Source organism: Gavialis gangeticus, unplaced genomic scaffold (genome assembly GCF_001723915.1).
Source record: "Gavialis gangeticus isolate Ggan-Ray unplaced genomic scaffold, GavGan_comp1, whole genome shotgun sequence".
In the NCBI taxonomy this organism is placed as follows: Eukaryota; Metazoa; Chordata; order Crocodylia; family Gavialidae; genus Gavialis; species Gavialis gangeticus.
The window spans coordinates 232,245,993-232,263,286 of record NW_017729032.1 but is presented as its reverse complement, the minus strand read 5'-3'; the positions used below and the strand labels follow the sequence as shown (position 1 = coordinate 232,263,286).

The 17,294-nt window shown below is 42.8% G+C and overlaps 2 long non-coding RNA genes across 3 annotated transcripts in view; one reads left to right on the top strand and one right to left on the bottom strand.

The window, feature by feature from the left end:
* Nucleotides 1–17,294, top strand: part of LOC109303356 — a 102,176-nt gene that overhangs the window by 74,321 nt on the left and 10,561 nt on the right. The gene's annotated exons all lie outside the window — the stretch shown is intronic.
* Nucleotides 6,398–17,294, bottom strand: part of LOC109303357 — a 15,706-nt gene continuing 4,809 nt past the window's right edge. Inside the window, exons 2-3 of the long non-coding RNA XR_002099070.1 lie at nucleotides 6,866–6,870; nucleotides 6,398–6,409 (exon numbers count right to left, since the gene is read on the bottom strand). This is a non-coding gene — a long non-coding RNA (uncharacterized LOC109303357). The remainder of the gene's footprint in view (nucleotides 6,410–6,865; nucleotides 6,871–17,294) is intronic.

Sequence of the window (17,294 nt, the reverse complement as noted above, 5' to 3'; positions counted from 1 at the left end):
CCCTAGTGACAGGAGGCATGCCCAGGCAAGGGTCAGCCCCTGGCGTACTGAGCATGTGTGCTCCATACAGGGATGTGCAGTTTCGGGTGTCTGTAATGGTGGGGTACAATGGTAGAGTTGCTGGTTCTGCAGGGTCTTTTGTCTTTCAAATGCTGTGTTCTTATCTCTGTTCCTCGGTGAGGTCTGTGGTTCCTGGATGAATCAATGCGAGGTGATGGCCTGGTCATTACCGGCCATTCAGTAGAGGGCTGCTACCATTGTATTTCAATCATTCCCAATCACTCTCATTCATCCAGAAACCAATTTACATGGGAGGGGTACATGAATCATACAGTTGCAGCACAGGGGATGCCCAGGCAGAGGACACAAGATGGAGGCTTGACATACAAAATGGAAACTTGACATGACTTATGCTAACTTACATATATTGGCCTAAACCACTGATCACACAATATAGAAGCAGTACAAACATAATAATTATCACTTATAAAACAGTGGGTATCAATATCAAAATAGCAGGGAAGTTATTTGCAAAAAGGGGAGAGAAAAATAAAACTTACGACCTAAAATAAAATGTTAAAGCTTATCCTACATCTTAGCTTACTTATACTTATCTATAGGGACTAGAGAGGGAAAGAAAAAGTCAGAAATGGTTGGGGGAGGGGAAGGAATGCATTTTAAAATAAAAAAAGAAAAACTGGGGGTTTTGCTACACCTGTAGCCATTGGGCTCTGTCCCTTCCCCTGTCCTTCCCCTTCAGACTTACCTCGCATATAATTAATTTACCTCACATATAATGAATCTTGGGTGTAAAAAGGGTCATCGCATAAGAGTGAATTCACATATACAGAACCCACATAAAGAGAGAGAAATGTGTATGCGAAATGCAGGAGTCTGTTGGAGTGTGGTAATTGCCAGGCTCCAGCAGATTCGATTAATCTAGTCTGCTCCAAAGCACTGGAATCCCAGCACCTTGGAGTAGCCTCTGTGCTCATGTATAGGTGCCCTCCATTGTGAGGTACTAGGAAAATGTGTATTAGCCTGTCTTAATGTGCATTAACTAAGGAATGTGGTTAAGTGACACTTAAAGCACATCAGCCTATTTTAATGCCCATTAACTAAATAGCATGGTTTTTTAGTGATGCTTTAATGTGTATTAAAATAAGCTAATGCTCATTAAAATGCACGTGTAGACATGCCCTGTAATGTGAGGTAGTAAATAAATGCACATTAGGCTTCCCTACTGCACACTAGCAAAAGTGCATGCTTTTTTGTGACAATGCACAGTAGCTTATTTTTACTGCACATTAGCATATTAGTACAGTTTTTGATGTGATACTTTAATGCGCAGTAAAATAGGCTACTGTACATTAAAGCACATGTGTAGATGTGCCCACTGACATAGAAATCACCTCGTATATGGATCAGGCCTACTACTTCACATGTATGCATGTATGATCAGTGTTTTAGTTTTCATTCAGACCAGCCTCCCAGAGTCTTATGTATATAAGACTGTCTACAGTCTTATATGGATAGCAGAATTTGTCCCTGCTCAGAGCACATTTTTCCAAACAGAGTTGTAGTCCTTATTCTTTCTGTCCTCTTACCCACTAAGTTCTTTGTTGTGAATTTGGATTCATTCTTTTAAAATAATAATTACACACTTAATATTTATTATTACTGAACTTTTGTAACAAATAAAGGCCACAGCTGGGAGCCAGCCCTGAAATACCTACCTATGTGGAGATCTCCACATTTACAAAAGATGACAAGTAGCTGCTTGCCAATAAGAGGAAAGGGGTCACCATCTTTCCTTAATGAACATTTTCCAATGTTGATACATAATTCCATTAGTACTAATGGGAACTATATGCAACATATCCCAAGGGTTTTGCTGGAACATTTGACAATGCTAAAATAAACAGAGATTTGTACCAATCTACTTAGTGAAAAAGAAAGCTTACTCTGTTAGCTCAGCTGTTTCAGTGCAGAGGAGAGGTTCTCTTCCCCGCCTGGAGGATTTTTAAATTGGCTTATTTGACTTTCCATATTGCTTGGTGGAAAATATACAAACCTGCCAATATTTGATCAGATACCTGTAGAAATCTAGGACCCCTCCCCTTTCCTGCCTGCATTTTAGTAGTCTGAAGTAGCCAACCTTCAAATGAGTTGGATAGCTAGGGAATGAAAAAATGGCTACATCTGTATCTATGTATGAAACAGACTTTCCTTCATAGAACCCTTTTAGATTTCTAACAGTTTTGTCTCTATCTCAAGATGAAAATTACTGGGTATGCCTGTCTAGGGCTGAGCCCTGCTAATTAAATGCAGAGTCATATTCATTACTCAGTGGCTCAAAGAATTTATAGGATTGGCTCTGCCTTCAGGTTTGCTGCTACCTTTTATAAGGGGAGATGAACACTCATTGCAGTCCCAGAAAGACTGATCACCATTTACTGTAATCAAGAATAAGTAATTTTAGATTGGAAAATATGTGTTTATCCCTTGTGAATAGAAAACATAAAAGGAATGGGAATAAAGAAAAAGAAAAGATGGGAAGGGTCAAAGAGAGAAGAAAAGGAAACAGAATCAGTGAATAAAATGAATCACACCCTCCTCCTTTTCTCATTTCTGATAACTTCTTTTCCTTCCCATTTCCTTAATCATGTCTCACCCAGCTATCTCTATTTGCTTCATAAGCTTACATGAAGTGCCCTTTTTCTCCTCTTTTTCTCATCTGTCTCTTCTCGCATTCTTTTCTTCTCTTACCACTTCTGCTTTTTCCTCATGTATTGTCTCTATGAATTCTTATATGCTTACAATACTAATCAGTGATTTATAAATGCTTTTGCAGCAGGATCCATTGCTGCTTTCAGTACCATAGTCCATGGATACCAAACACAGTAAATCTATTACAGCCAGTATTTCATATTGTACTACATATAAGTTGGCTTTTCTCTAACTTTTTGTGAGTTCCTGCCAGAATCATATGTGACCCTTGATGTTGAGCATGTAACTTGTATTAGCGTGTCCATTAAGGCCTTACAGCTTGACTGTATATTTGGAGAGATCCAAAAATTTGAACAGATGAAATTTACTGCACAACTCATCATGGCAGTATATATCATCCAATGAGGCTGACTTTTCAAAGGTATTAAGCACCTACCTCTCCCATTGGCCTTGACTAGATTTTAGGTGGTTATCTCTGCATGATCATATAAGCAGACAAGTCAGTTTATATGTGAAACTTTATTAAACTTCTTTGAGCTTTATGGCCTAGAGCCCCTGGATCATTGAGCTGAAGAATTCAAAAACATTATTAGTATTCAGTATTAGTGTTCTGTTGGAAATTTACACAACAGATAATAAACAGATAATGGGTAAGATGAAATCTCAGCAGACTGCATATAAAGGAAAATAGGCTACTAGGAATTTGTGTGATGAATTCTCTATGTGTTTGGATGAGAATATATACCAATTATTGCTGAAATAGGAAACTGGCAGCGTGTGTACAGTAAACTCAACATCACTGGCAGCAATACCTGCAAGCATACTGTATTGCTCTGAGGGGGGCTGCTTTCCAAACCACCTCTGTGTCATGTGCTAAGTTGCACCACTGAGTAGTAATCAGTTAACCCCTCATATCCAACTGTGGCTCCATAGCTTTTGGTATAGGAGGGAGTCTGTCTGAAGTATCTTGAGGGCACTGTTGTCAGGAGCTGTAAGTTTTATTGTGTAGATATAACTGTCTTAGCATAATGGGCCTGCTTCCATGATAGGCTCTGTATTTGAGACGAGCAATTCAAAAATTTACTCCAGGGTGAAAGGGTGTGGGTGACATGAGTTCTATTCCCACTTTGGCTACTGTGGGACACTGGGGAAATCAGTTTAACTCTGTCCCTTGTCCTTATCTTCGGAATGGGCATAATGGAGCTTCTCTAACTTTCTAAAGAGCTCTGAACTCTAGGGATGAAAGCTGTTGTATAAATGTTAAAACCATTTTTGCTATCATTATATTACATATCCTAATCAATGATATGCAGAGTAGTCATATTTTCTAGCAGACCTAAGCTATATTTTGGATGTTAAGTCATAGCTGCTACATACGAAGCAGTATGTTTGAGTCCTGTAAGACAATGGTGTCCAACTTTTGGATGGACAGTGCCTGGTCCATCTGCAGGCTGGATCTGGCACAGGGGCAGGAGGGAGAGGGTGGCCTGGCCCTGATCTTGCTACAAGGGAAGGAGAGCAGAGGGAGGGTGCATGGTCTGACCCCAATCTGGCTGAGCAGGGGGAGGAACATGGCCCAACCCCAATCCAGCTACATGGGGAGGCAGTATTAGTTGCCATAGCTCCCCCTGCCACCAAATTTCTTGACCTATGAGGAGCCCCACAGACCAGATCCCATGGCTCTGCAGGCCAGATGTGGCCTGTGGGCTGAGTGTTGAGCAGCCCTTCTGTAAGAAGTATGCCTGACAAAGAAAGTTTTGAAAAGTCATTAGCAGATTTCCAGCACTTTCAGCAAGACTGAATCTTGTTCTTTTCAGCAGTGTCAGCAGGACTTTGTTGAGGAGTTGCTGCCATTTGCACTGTACACTAATAGCTATCTTGATGATCACATGAAAGCCAATGCGTTCATAAATACAGTGATTCCTGAGACAAGTAATAATCAGACTGATGTCAATGTCATGCTGCAATCAGACTCTGACAAGGTTTGCAAATATCTTGAAAGGAACTGTTCATCCCCAAATGCTGTAGATCAAAACCAGAAATGAACAAAAGAAGTGCTGTATATCAGCTGCATAATATCACTGATGAGCACAGTATGCATAAGTAGAAGCCACTGCTACCATGAGCTGTAGCAGCAGCCAAATGGACTGAGTTATGCCATAAATTAAAATCTTACATCCTAAGTGAGATATCTAAAAATAAAATGAAAATCCTATTTGACATCTAGAAAGCCCCGCACTGCCTTTTTTTTTTTTTTTTAAAGCTTCAGGTTGGTATTAAAACCCTACTGTGGACTTTTTAGATGTTTCAATGCTTGATGCCCTCTCTTATTGCAATGTTATTCTTTGGGATGCCATTAGTTATAAAGAAGTGGGATCTAGTTGGATAAGGTATATAGCCAAGATTCCAAGCTTTGCCAGCAGTTGTGTCATGGGCAATGGACCAGCATTCATGTCGCACCAACGGTTAGCACCTGGTCCACACCAGGGAAACTAATGATCCTTCTAGTGCAGTCATTCCCAACTTTTTTTACTGCTGACTGGCAGCGGAGCAGGATGGGAGCGAGGGGCTGTGGGACCAGGCTGGGTGGAGGGATGTAGCTGCGGGCAGCGCGCACCTGAGGAGCGAACGAGGTCTAAGCCACTGCCATGGGGAGCTAGTTACAGCTCATGCTGCAACCTGACAGCCACCCGTTCATGGCTCAGTACCAGGCCATGGCCCAGTGGTTAGGTACCTCTGTCTTAGTGAACCAAATTCTGAGAAGTTTTTGAAGAATCCCTGTGTTACTGCCACCGATCAGATGGTGTGCAATCCTATAGCTTTCATGCCATTGGGCCTGAACTCTAAATCTTACAACTTAATGTTGAGGGTCTATCAGCTGCCAAGCGAAGCGTTGTCAGAGGTGGTTGTTCCATGCTACAATTTGCATGTGCTAAACCTAGGGAATGTCATGCAGTGTTGAAGTTAAAACATACTCTGAGCAATTGCACATTAAGGGTTAATTCTATCTCTGAACAAGTCAGACTTAGAGCTGAAGGGCTGGTGAGCAGGGGCATGGCTAGGAGCCAGGGTCCTCTGGGTTGGGGGGCAGTGGGCGGGGGGAGTGGAATCTGTGCTGTGGGGAGTCCCTAAGCCAAGCCCAGCCAGTTGATCCCATGCCAGGCGGGCTACCAACTCCTCTGACCTGATCCCAGCCCTTCTCTTTTTGGGGACTGGGCAACCAGCATTCCCATAGAGGGCTGTGCCTTTAACCCATAGCCAGGCAATAGCTGTGGGAAAGTTCAGTTAACTGTGGTCACTTGCAGTTAATTGAAATTTTCCCATGTTGCTTGGCCACATTTCCTTTAAGCCCCACTGGCTTTCCCATAGCCACACAGCTTTGTGAAGGCTGTGGCCTCTCTCCACACCTCTGACATTCCTGTCCTTGGGTGTGTAGGGATGAGGGAGAGACGGATGCTATAGAGAGGGTGCAGTTCTATGCTTAGAGGGGATGCTGGAGAATGGAGCTGCTGGGAGGGGAGTTGTACAGCAGAAGCATGGAGTTTTCCTCTCTTCCTCCTGTTGGCTGCATGCTCTGGCTTCCCATAGAAGTGCAGAGCTGCAATCACTCACTGGGGGGCAGGGTTTGCATGCTGGGAGCATGAAGCATGCTTCCTCCCTTGGCAGCTCCATGCTTCCACTGTGTAAATCCCCCACCCAAAAGCTCCTCACTCCTAGAGGAAGCTGGAGCCCAGAGCTGCCAGAAGGGAGAAAGGCAAACTCTGTCAGTCTGCTCAGCTTGGGGGACTTGGGGCTGCTGGCTATGGCATCCCCAGCACCGGTGGGGCCCTGCCTGCCCTGGGTACCACACTCTGGGAGGGGCAGGTGGACTTTTGACTGAGCGAGAGTAGGGGGGCTGGGAGTGGTGCATTCTGGGATACTGGAGGTCCCAAAAATGCTCATTTTATCTCCATGGAAACTGACTGACATTGCTGCAATGTGAATTGGATACCAGGACCTAGAGTTACTCCTTGCACAAAGTGGCATAACTTTGAAATGTTCAGAGAATGCTTGGTGCAAGTTTTCCTGCTTTAAGGCATGGATACTCAGATTTTAAGTGCCTTTTCATGGTCTACAGGTAACGTGTAACAAGGACCATGGCTAGGCTTACTCTGCAACAGGCCAATGTAACCCTATCTGTGCTTTAATTTCCTCAACACAGCGGGTCATAGTGAGGTTTAAATCAATAAGAAGCATGATGGGGCTTAATTCATTAATGTGTGCCCACTGCTTTAGGTTCAGTGGACTGAAGGCACTACAGGATATTTTGTACCTTAGAGATATCCCAGACAGGATGCTGGGCCATGTACAGGTGTTATGTTTCTATCAGGACAGTTAGCACTCTCCCAGTAGAAACTGCCCATGTACAGCTGTTCATTCAGTTTCTTACAGAAGAAACAAACCTCATCCACATGACAGATCTTTCACCTTGACTCTTTGAAAATCTTCCCTATGACAGAGCTTCCCTTGCTAGAATAACCACTTGTAAGCTCAACTCCTACCTGATTGGGAAGAACCAAGCACCAGCTTCCCCATGTTGGGGAAGGCAGGGATGGATCCAAAGGGGATGCAGTGGCCTGGATGCACACCTCTGATTCCTGCTCCACTCAGTAGCTGTGCTGAGGGAACCCTACTGGTTTGAAGGGAGAGAAGTGAGTTGGTAAAAGGGGAAGTGTGTGGGGAGCAGGGGTATGAATTTAAAGTGGGGATAGGGCAGTAATTCTCAACCCTCAGGAATGCTACAGTGCCCAGCCCCTGACCCAGGAGATAATCATGACACTTAGTCCTCTCCCTACCTGCCCCAGAGCCCCACAGACTCATGTCCACTTCCTTCCACCTTCTGACAGCCCCTGCGCTGGCTGCTCTGAGCAGTGTGCTCTGCTGTGGGCTGGCAGGCGAGTGAATGTATGGAAACATAAATGCACATTTCAGCTTGGCTTAACTTGCAGCTTCTCTCATGTGCCCAGAGTTGCTTGAAGGAGCTGCAAGGTCAGGTGGCTCTGGACCTTTGGTGTGTGAGTGCCCAGAGGAGTAGCTGCAGCAGCAGGGGCTGTGCTTCCTCCCTCCAGTACAGACTCTCTGTTCCCTGAGCCTCATGTGTTCTCTTGCCCCCACCCCTCTCATCCCCTCAGCACCTCCATGTGGCACACATGCGCTACCTCGTTGACTGAGTATACCCAGGATTTGTCCATTGTGGCCCTAGGGCTGGAGTTCAAGAGGGATCACCCTACGGGGAAATAAGGCCAGAAATTAGCCCACCAGTTCCCAGTCCCCACTAGTGACATGGACCCATGTGCTTCACCAGGAGCAAATGTACATGAGACCAGGCAGAGATGAGGGGAGCAATCAGAATGTATGACTGTTAAATTACACGATAGGATATGAGATATATGATATGATATGATATCACTTTAATAATGTAATGTTTATATTCAGATACATATAATCTTTGTTTCTGAAATGGGGTGTCAGTAAATTTTGAAATCTTGCACAGGGCTGCTTTGAGTCTAAAAAGCTTGAGAACCATAGGGATAGGGTATGCAGTGGGGAGCCTGGCAGGACTCCTAGGGTCCAGGGCACATGCTGCTCCTGGGGAAAGTCCCATCCCCTCTTCCCCCATCCCTTCCACAACCAGTGCTACTGCTGCAGTGAGGGAGCAAGCTGTCCACTCTGAATGGGTCCACAGAGAATGGGTTAAGCATAATGGAGTCCTGAGCCGTGCTCTTCAAAGTGCAGCTCTTCCATGTGCATGGCCAGCTGGGCTCTGCACCCCATCCCTTGCAGCTGCACAAAGAACAGCAGCGGTGAAAGTCCTGCTTTCAAAGGAGGTACTTTAAGGTTTTCCAAAGCCATATTATTCTACAGCCATCTTCACTCTACCCTCCTGTAATACTTGTGCCAGTCTCACACCTTACAGATCTTAGTCACATTGCTAGTTACTATTCTGGAGGCAAGGATTTTTTGTGATATTGTTTATTGGACCAGCCCTATGGTTGGAAGAGCTGTTGGCCAAACTTTTGGGCATCAAGAGCCCATCCTCATGTCACCTTGTCTCACCTCATCCAACAACTCTCCCAATTATACAGCTGGTCCAAAACAATATCACAAAAAATCCTTGCTGGGAGACTTAAGACTCGAATTAATTCACCAATGGGGAAGAGTGTGTCAATGGACTGGCCATTTTGAACATTAACTCAAACGTGGAAATAACTGAAATGTAGGATACACTGTCAAGACTCACAAGAAGACTAAATTTTGTTTTATAAATCTGAATACAAGGTGTTTATTTAATTTTAATGCCTCAATTTATTATTTGCATACTTTGCTGTGTTTTTATACTTAATGTATAATACAGCAAATCAGTACAAATTGCAATAAAGTTTTTTTTTTTTGCTTGATGAACTAAGGAATATCAGCCTAGGGTCCTAGCACAGTAGTAAAGTTCCTAGTTTCTTTTTAACTGGTGAAAAATGTGCTATGTTGTATGCAATGATGTGCCACACCTTCTGCACCTCATTTGTCAAAATCCTAGATCCACCTCCAAGAGAAGGCCTGGGGACAACAGGAGAAGGGTAGTTCTGCAAGCTAGAATGTCTGTATGCTCGCTCTCCCAGGATGATTTCTACCAAATTTCCCAGAAATTTTCAACAGTAGAAATGAGCTTCTGTCCATGGCCAGTATTAACCACCCAGGCTAGCAGCCTCATGCTTCACAGCTCTGCATGCTGTCCAAGTTGCAACTGAGCCCCATGTGAGGGGAAAGCATCAAGTATTCTTTATTTCTTGTCCTAAATGTTCTGTACTATGCTGTTCTGTTATACTTGTGGTACTCCCTACATTTATATATTTGGGCCCTAACATTCTCTCATTTTTATTAAGTTATATTCCCTAGTTTGGAAAGCACTTTTGCGTCCTTTGGATTTAAAAGCAGTTTAAAAAGTGTCAGTTCTTGTTTTGTTTGAAACTGTAATTCACTGCTTTGTGACTCCCAGGCTTTGCATTAAGGCATTTACTCATAGGACATTTCCCTTCAATGCACTGTCTTTTATTCCTGATGACTGGTATTGCCTTTTTACTTCAAAGGTGAGGAAGAGGGGTCATGGCTGTAGTGTGATGGTTTGACTGCTGTACTGGGTACCCAAGAACTCCTGAAACTATTTATTTTTAAAGATGTATTCAAATACAGTTTATTGACATGGGTGGAAACAGAATGTAGACTGGATCAGGGAATAAAGCAGGGAAGCATGCTTTTCAGCCTGTAAATGCTGACAAGTCAGGCAGTGATCCAAGACTGGGATGTCTGACAGACAGCAGTGCTGCAAGCTCACAATTATATAATATTAATTTATTTGGTTTTTAAACTTTATAGCTACATTCCATAAAAAGAAGTGTTTTACATTTTTGCCTGCGGCTCTCCTTGACATATTTAAAAACCAGGTTACATAGCAAGACCGCCCTTTTATCCAAGGAACATAAATCACAGCAAAGCAGCTAAAATCATAATCCATTGTTTATGACCATCCAGCAGAACCCTTCCAATTTCTCTGAGCTCAGGGAACACATGTGCCTTATAATCTACCTAGAAATTCACCAGATTATAGCACTTTTGGACTGGGGAAAGAGGAAAAAAATACATTCCAAAACTGAAAGGTCAGGGAGAGAATACCCTTTCAGCTGCCCCTTTCCTTTCCTATATGTGGGACTTCAGCTCAGGGACCTCTGCTGTGGCAGAATGGCACAGGGAGAGAAGAGATCTTACAAATGAGTAGATCCCATGTAGTCAGATGTGTAACTGGACATTGAGCACTTTACATTTTTCCATATGAAACGACATCTGGTTGAGGTCCACTCACCTTGCGAGCCTGTCTAGGTTGGCTTGTATTGCCAGCCTGCCTTCAAGCATGACCACACTCCCCCATAGTTTGGTGTCATCAGTGAACTTTGCTAGTTTGCTTTTAATACCTAAATCCAAATTGTTAATGAACATGTTGAAAAGCACTGGTCTGATTACTAAACCCTGAGGGAGGCCACTGGTCACCCTACGCCATGATGACTCAGTTCTGTCAATCAATATTCTCTGGGTCCTACCACGGAGCCAGTTTCCTAGCCAATGGACTGTAAAGTAGTCGAGGCCACATTTTCCCCATTTTCTTGTGAGGGCTTCGTGGAAGATGAAGTCAAAGGCCTTTTTGAAGTCCAGGTATATGACATCAACTTCATTTCCCCCATCCAGGTGGAGTGTAACCTAACCATAGAAGGAAATGAGGTTGGTCTGGCATGATCTGTCCATAATGAAGCCATGTTGGCTATCCTTCTGAATACTGGCTTCTGCTAAGCTGTCTGTAATAGATTATTTGATAATTTTTCTCCAGAATTTTACCAGGGATTGAGGTTGAACTGATTGACCTGTAATTTCCTGGTCTTCCTTTCTCCTTTTCTTAAAGATAGGTGCCACGTTGGCCTTATTTCAATATTCTGGGAGCTCTCCCAAATGCCACAAGTCTTCAAATAACTTTACCATCAGTCACGTGATGACATCGGCCAGCTCTTTTAGCACCCTCAGGTGTAGTTCATCTGGTCCTGCTGGCTTGTAGATATTTAGCTTTTGTGCAGGTACTCCCCCACAAGATCTATGTCAACTATGAGGGGGGTGGTCACCCCACCATGATCATCCTGTATGCTGTCAAGCAGGCTAACACCCTTGGACTGGTGGAATATCAACGTGAAGTATTCATTCAGGAATTTGTTTTTTTCCTGAGTGTCAGTTATTAGCCATTCCATTTCATTCATCAGGGGCCCTATGCTTCCCTTATATTTTCTCTGACTTCGTACATATCTAAAGAAGGACTTTGTGTTATCCTTGATTCTGGTTGTCAACCTATATTTGGTTTGTGCTCTTGCTGTCCTGATCTGCTCTTTATAGGCGCAGGCTGTTGCTGAGTACTCCTCTTCGGTAATTATTCCTGACTGCCATCCTTTGTAGGTTTCTTGTTTTAATTTCAGGAGGTCCATGACTTCCCTGTTGAGCCAAGGGGGTCTTCCATTTCTTTTGCTGCCTTTTTTACAAAAGGAAATGGACTTCCTTTTAGCTTTTTGGATTGCTTTCTTGAGAAATGACCACCCTTCTTGTACCCCTTTCCTCACTAGTCCATGGTCCCACAGAGCCTTGCCAGGAATTCCCATAGCTTGTGGAAGTCAGCTTTCCTAAAACCAAGGATTTCTACTTTACTGGACAATTTCCCTGACTTACCGTGGATGGAGAAAGTGATCATCTCCTAGGCACTGTCGCCCAGTTTCCCTTTTATCCTCACGTTGCTCACTAAATTGTCCCCTTTGGCCAGAACCAAGTCTAGGAGTGCCTTGCCCCTAGTTGGCCCATAGATTTTTTGTGCTAGAGCTACTTAATACAAATAAGGAAACTTTGTGAGTGATTGGATCTAGCTGAGTGCTCATCCCATGAGCAATGTTCCCTCTAAGGAGTAACAGTCTGTGAGCACACCACCTTGGTCCATGAGCACACCTCTTTGATGCAGCATGGGACACTTACTGAACGTAAGCTCCTCACCTGGGGCTGGGGCCTGGGGGCTTGGGGGCAGCAGGCTAGGGGTCTAGAGGCCATGAGATGTCTGGGCAGTTGAAGTCACCCATGACAACCATGCTCTGAGAGCGTGCAGCCTCTGCCAGTTATCCAGTGAATTCCTGGTTGAGCTCTTCCTCTTGGTTTGGAGGTCTATACTAAATTTCTACAGTCAAATTCTCTTCCCCATGCTCTCCCCATATCTTGACCCAGAGGGTCTCAAGTTGCCCTTCTTCGTTTCCCATCTTCACTTCTAGGGAGATGTAATGTTCCTTCACATAGAGAGCAAATCCACCACCCTTCTTTCCAATATGATCCCTCCTGTGGTCCAGTCATAGGTGGAGTCCCACCAGGTCTCCATGATCCCTATGGGATCATGTTGGTTGTTGGTTACTAGGAGAGCCAGTTCCTCCTGCTTTTTTCCCATGCCTCTGGTGTTAGTGTACAGGCAACTAAGCCTGTCATTGGAGGCCCTAGGGGTTCAGGTGAACTATGGAATAACCTGTCCATTGACCAGTGCTGGAAAAAGCTTCCTATTATACCCTGGGATGCTGGTTTTGAGATTGCAATTTTTCAGGCTTGTGCTAGTGGTTGATGGCCCATCCCCCAGAAATCTCAGTTTAAAGCCCTATCCTGAGAGATTCAATTGACTTTGTGGCATATTATAATCTTGATTCCTGCTAATCTTTTTCCACTCCACAGGTCTTAATGACTTTAGCCTTTTTAAAGGTCTTGACATTCCACTGTTCACACTATCCTCTCTTCTGAAATTTTGCTGTCTGTTAGCCATTCCTGATGTGTCTCTTCTATTCACAGTTCTGCAGATAGTTTTTAGCTCTAGATAAAATCCTTAACCCAGGTGTTGTAATATTAACTCAAGTGTAGAAATGACTGACAGTGACATATTGGAGGCACCGTCAAGATGCTCAAGAAGTCTAGATTTCATGTTATCAATCTGCATGAGATGTACATTTAACTATAATGACTGCAGGACTAATGACATAATATATTTTGACTATTTTTGCGTAGTTTGTTTGTGATTTTTCAAGAACTTTATAATATAGCACATCAGTGTTCATTCCTATAGTTATATTTGTTTTTGCTAATTTAGAAAATGTAGGATGAAATTCCACAGACATCACAGCTGAAGTGAAGAACCTAGTAAAGATGCAGTGCAGTGAGGGTCAAATAAATCTGAGAAAATTTCACTTCTGTTGTTCTATAGTAAATCTTATCTCTGGTCATAAGCAGTGTTTTATAAAGTTGCATTATTCAAAACCACTATTTTTTGTTGAGTTCTATGTCTGGTTTCTTTTGACACTAATATCTCTATCCAAGTATTGAAAAGTTTGAAAAAAGGATGTGTATAAGGTCTATAGAAGCGATATGTGTCACATTTCAGTACAGTGCCATCTTTTGGAAATTGGTAGGGCTGTATTGGAATGACTAAAGCCACATACAGGCATCACACTTCTACTAGGAGAGTTGTCACTTTCCCAGTAGAAATTACCAGTGTACAAGCATTTGTTCAGTTTCTCTCAGGGGAAGGATACCCCCTCCAAGAGAAAGATCTTCCAGGTTGACACCAGAATGATCTTCCCTGTAAGAGAAATTCTATCATAGGAATGAATGCCTATATACTCCCTAAGGCAGACTATATGTCCCAATATAATTATTCTATATCTATATCTATATCTATATATTCCTGTAATAATAGGAAACACTTAGAAACAGAGACACATAATGGATTCAAATAGGTACTTATCTGATGAAATTGATATTTCACTTCTAAAATGCCTGAAAAATCATTATGTCAGTCTGGTGTTTATTCCTGCAAATGTTCTGGAGAACTTCCCCTGGTCTTAGATCAGGCCATTGTCAAATTCCTTAAATGCAACATCATTTATAAATGATATGAACTGCAGATGTATAATTCATAAGGATAATAAAAATAAAGTCTAAAACACTTGTATTAAAATGTAAGATGATCCTGTATTAAATCATATTTATGGCCTCATTTTATAAAATGGAACCCTTGTGTCTGAAGTTTGATTTTAGTTTTCAGAAATTCTGTAAAATGGAATTGAGATGACAATGTTGGCAGCTAAATGGGCTGTTTTTCAATCATGTGTTGATCTGTCATATTTATTTTCCATTAGAAGCCCTTACATTTTCCACAAATAGCTTTCAACTGTTTCTTACTAAATGTTTCTGAAAGTGCCAAGAACCATGTCAACTGCAAATTTCACCATTGCTGTTTGACACCATACGTTCAATGTTAATGGAGCTTCTTTGTAGATAAAAAGAAAAGGAGGTTTAAGCTGAACCACCCGAATGGTTTAACCAAACTGTAATGGTCATAGAATGCCAATCAGAGAAGGCAAGACCAAAGAGTCAGTCCCAGAATTTAAAATGTCTATTTCTGTGATATCTTCAGCTGTTTCAGTGTGTGGGGGGAGGAGGGACAGTTAAGAGCTTGTGTCCATTTAATTACATCACAACACCTTCCATGTTATCATTCACAATTTTTACACATCTTTAAGACACTAACAGAGTGTCTGTTAAGCCCTGATGCCGTGGAGGGAGCTTGTACTGTTACTTAATGGGAAGTGGGTAAAATACCTATACTGGGTGAAGATATTAAGAGAATGTAACACCATTTGGACAAGCCCCAATGTCATTAGTTAATCCTTCTATCTTTCTGCTGGAGCCTACTCAGAGATGAAGCCTGTCTTTATTGGGGCTGCCTGGTGAACCAGAAGTTAAAACCCATGTGGGTCTGGAGGGTCAGTGCCCCAGAGAAGAGACACACACAGGAACTCAGGCTCATGGCAGCCTCATGGAGATGTGGTGACTTACCCAGCTCTCAGGCAGGGAGTTAGCTGAATCTAATTAGAGGAAGAAAGGAATAGAAATTTACCTTGAGCGAAGATTCAGCATGGGAACTCTGAACGTGGAGGGAATGTGGCATCCCAGTGAGTGTTGTGGCTGTTATCACCAGAGAAGGGAAAATCATGTGAGCATTAGCAGGGACAACCCTGTCAAAGTGGTTCCTGTCAATATTGGGCAGATGGGGAACAGGGTCAAGTGACTCTTTTAGAATTGGCAATGTCCCTCATAGAATTGGTAGTTGTGAATTGAAACAAATATTGTTAGAAGCATTTTAAGAAACAGGACTCTTGGCTGGGTAGCAGCTATGAAAAGGAGCTATGGTAAGGATGATGTGCAGGGGTTAGACTGTTGAGCTTGAAGGCTAAGTACTGACTTACCAGGCACTGGGCATGATCCTGAGAGACTACGGTGTTTGACTTGAGCAAGAACTGGAACCAACACCTATGTAACCACTTTGAATGTGTATACATGCACCTGGGAGAAGTATACTGATAAGTATTTCATCAATAACCATCTGCGTCATGGTATGGACAGGGTGCAGGGGTGGAGGAACCCTGTGAAGTCATCACCTGGTTCAGAGTGGGGCAGAAGATCACACCTCCCAACGCTTACTTTCTCTTTCCATTATTTTTTTCTTAACATGAAAGGCATGGCAGAAGAATACAAAGAAGAACAAGTGGAGAACTGGGTGGAGCAGGTTCAACCTCAATTTTTAAAAGGATAACTTCAGACTATCACAAAGACCATGCATATTTTGAGAGATGTGAGTAATATTCCTGCTTCACATGGTTACAATTTTCCTATTGTAAGGATAATCTTAAGTGGAAATCTGAATTGTCAGTTATAATATGAGGTTTTACCAGTATAAATATGAAATAAAAGATGACATGTAACATCTGGTTAGGCATAACAAACCAGGAATCTGCTGCTTTGCAAGGTAGTGACTCCTGTTTTTCTGGCAGCAGTGTAGAAATTCACCTTTGCCCTAATTGACAAATGATTCACAGTAGCCATGCTTTCAATTACACTTCATAAGAGCTGGCAAATAATTATGATTATGGCATTGTATGATGTCTTGGCAATACTCTTTTTTTCTTTGTAATTTATTTAGAAATGCGCTGACCTTCCCTTAATAATGAGAAAAATGAAGAACAATTTGTTTTGGATCAAAACACTATAAACAGGTTAAACTTCTCTCTAGTTCACTGAGGCAGTTTAAATTATACTAATTCTACTTCTAATACCTAAACATCTGACAATTGAATAAGAGATAAGAAAAATCCAAGTCCTAAGACCTGTTACCTATTTTATTGCTGGAGAAAATGGTCCCTACATAAATACTCTTAAGCATATAGACTTTTACCCTGATTCTCTACTACCCTTCTTGCTATGTGTTCATTTACAATTCTGCAAAATAGGTTCAGAATGGTACTAAACTAGGGCATGGACAGACATTCTTTAGAAGGACTTCAAACCTTGCTTTGATACAAACTGCTTCAAATTTGGAGCACTGCAGCATTAGCCTGATGTCCCATCTGAAGTGCTTCAAAATGGCCAAGTTCATGTTGTAAAGGCTTCTGCAGTTAGGAGCCTGGAGAGCAAAGATCCCGGCCTGCCTGTCAGGCTCTGCAGAGGCTCCCAAACACTGCTGAGGACAGAGGAAAGAGTCCATTGGCCAATTGTTCTCCCTTCCCAGGTTGTCTTTGGTGCTCTGCACCATTGTGGTCTGGTCAGTTTCACCTCAGGAGACCTCATCAGTTACAGGACTGGCACTGTCAGCCCATGGAGCCTGGAATGGTTGGTACTTACCATCTTCTCTGCAGTCCCTGGGTGAACAGCACTGGGACCATGCTATTCCTTCTATCCAATGCAAGGCAGAGAGATGTGGCTGATCTGAGCATGCTTTGTGTCTTCTTCCAGCATTTGATAGTTGTTGGGCAATGGCCTGATAGCATCCTCCTCTCAGTTAGATCCCTCCAAGTCTTCCATGCCCTCAGAGTTGACCCCCGAGATTGCAACAAAGCAGGATTTTGTCAAGTCACCCCCCCCCCCCCCCC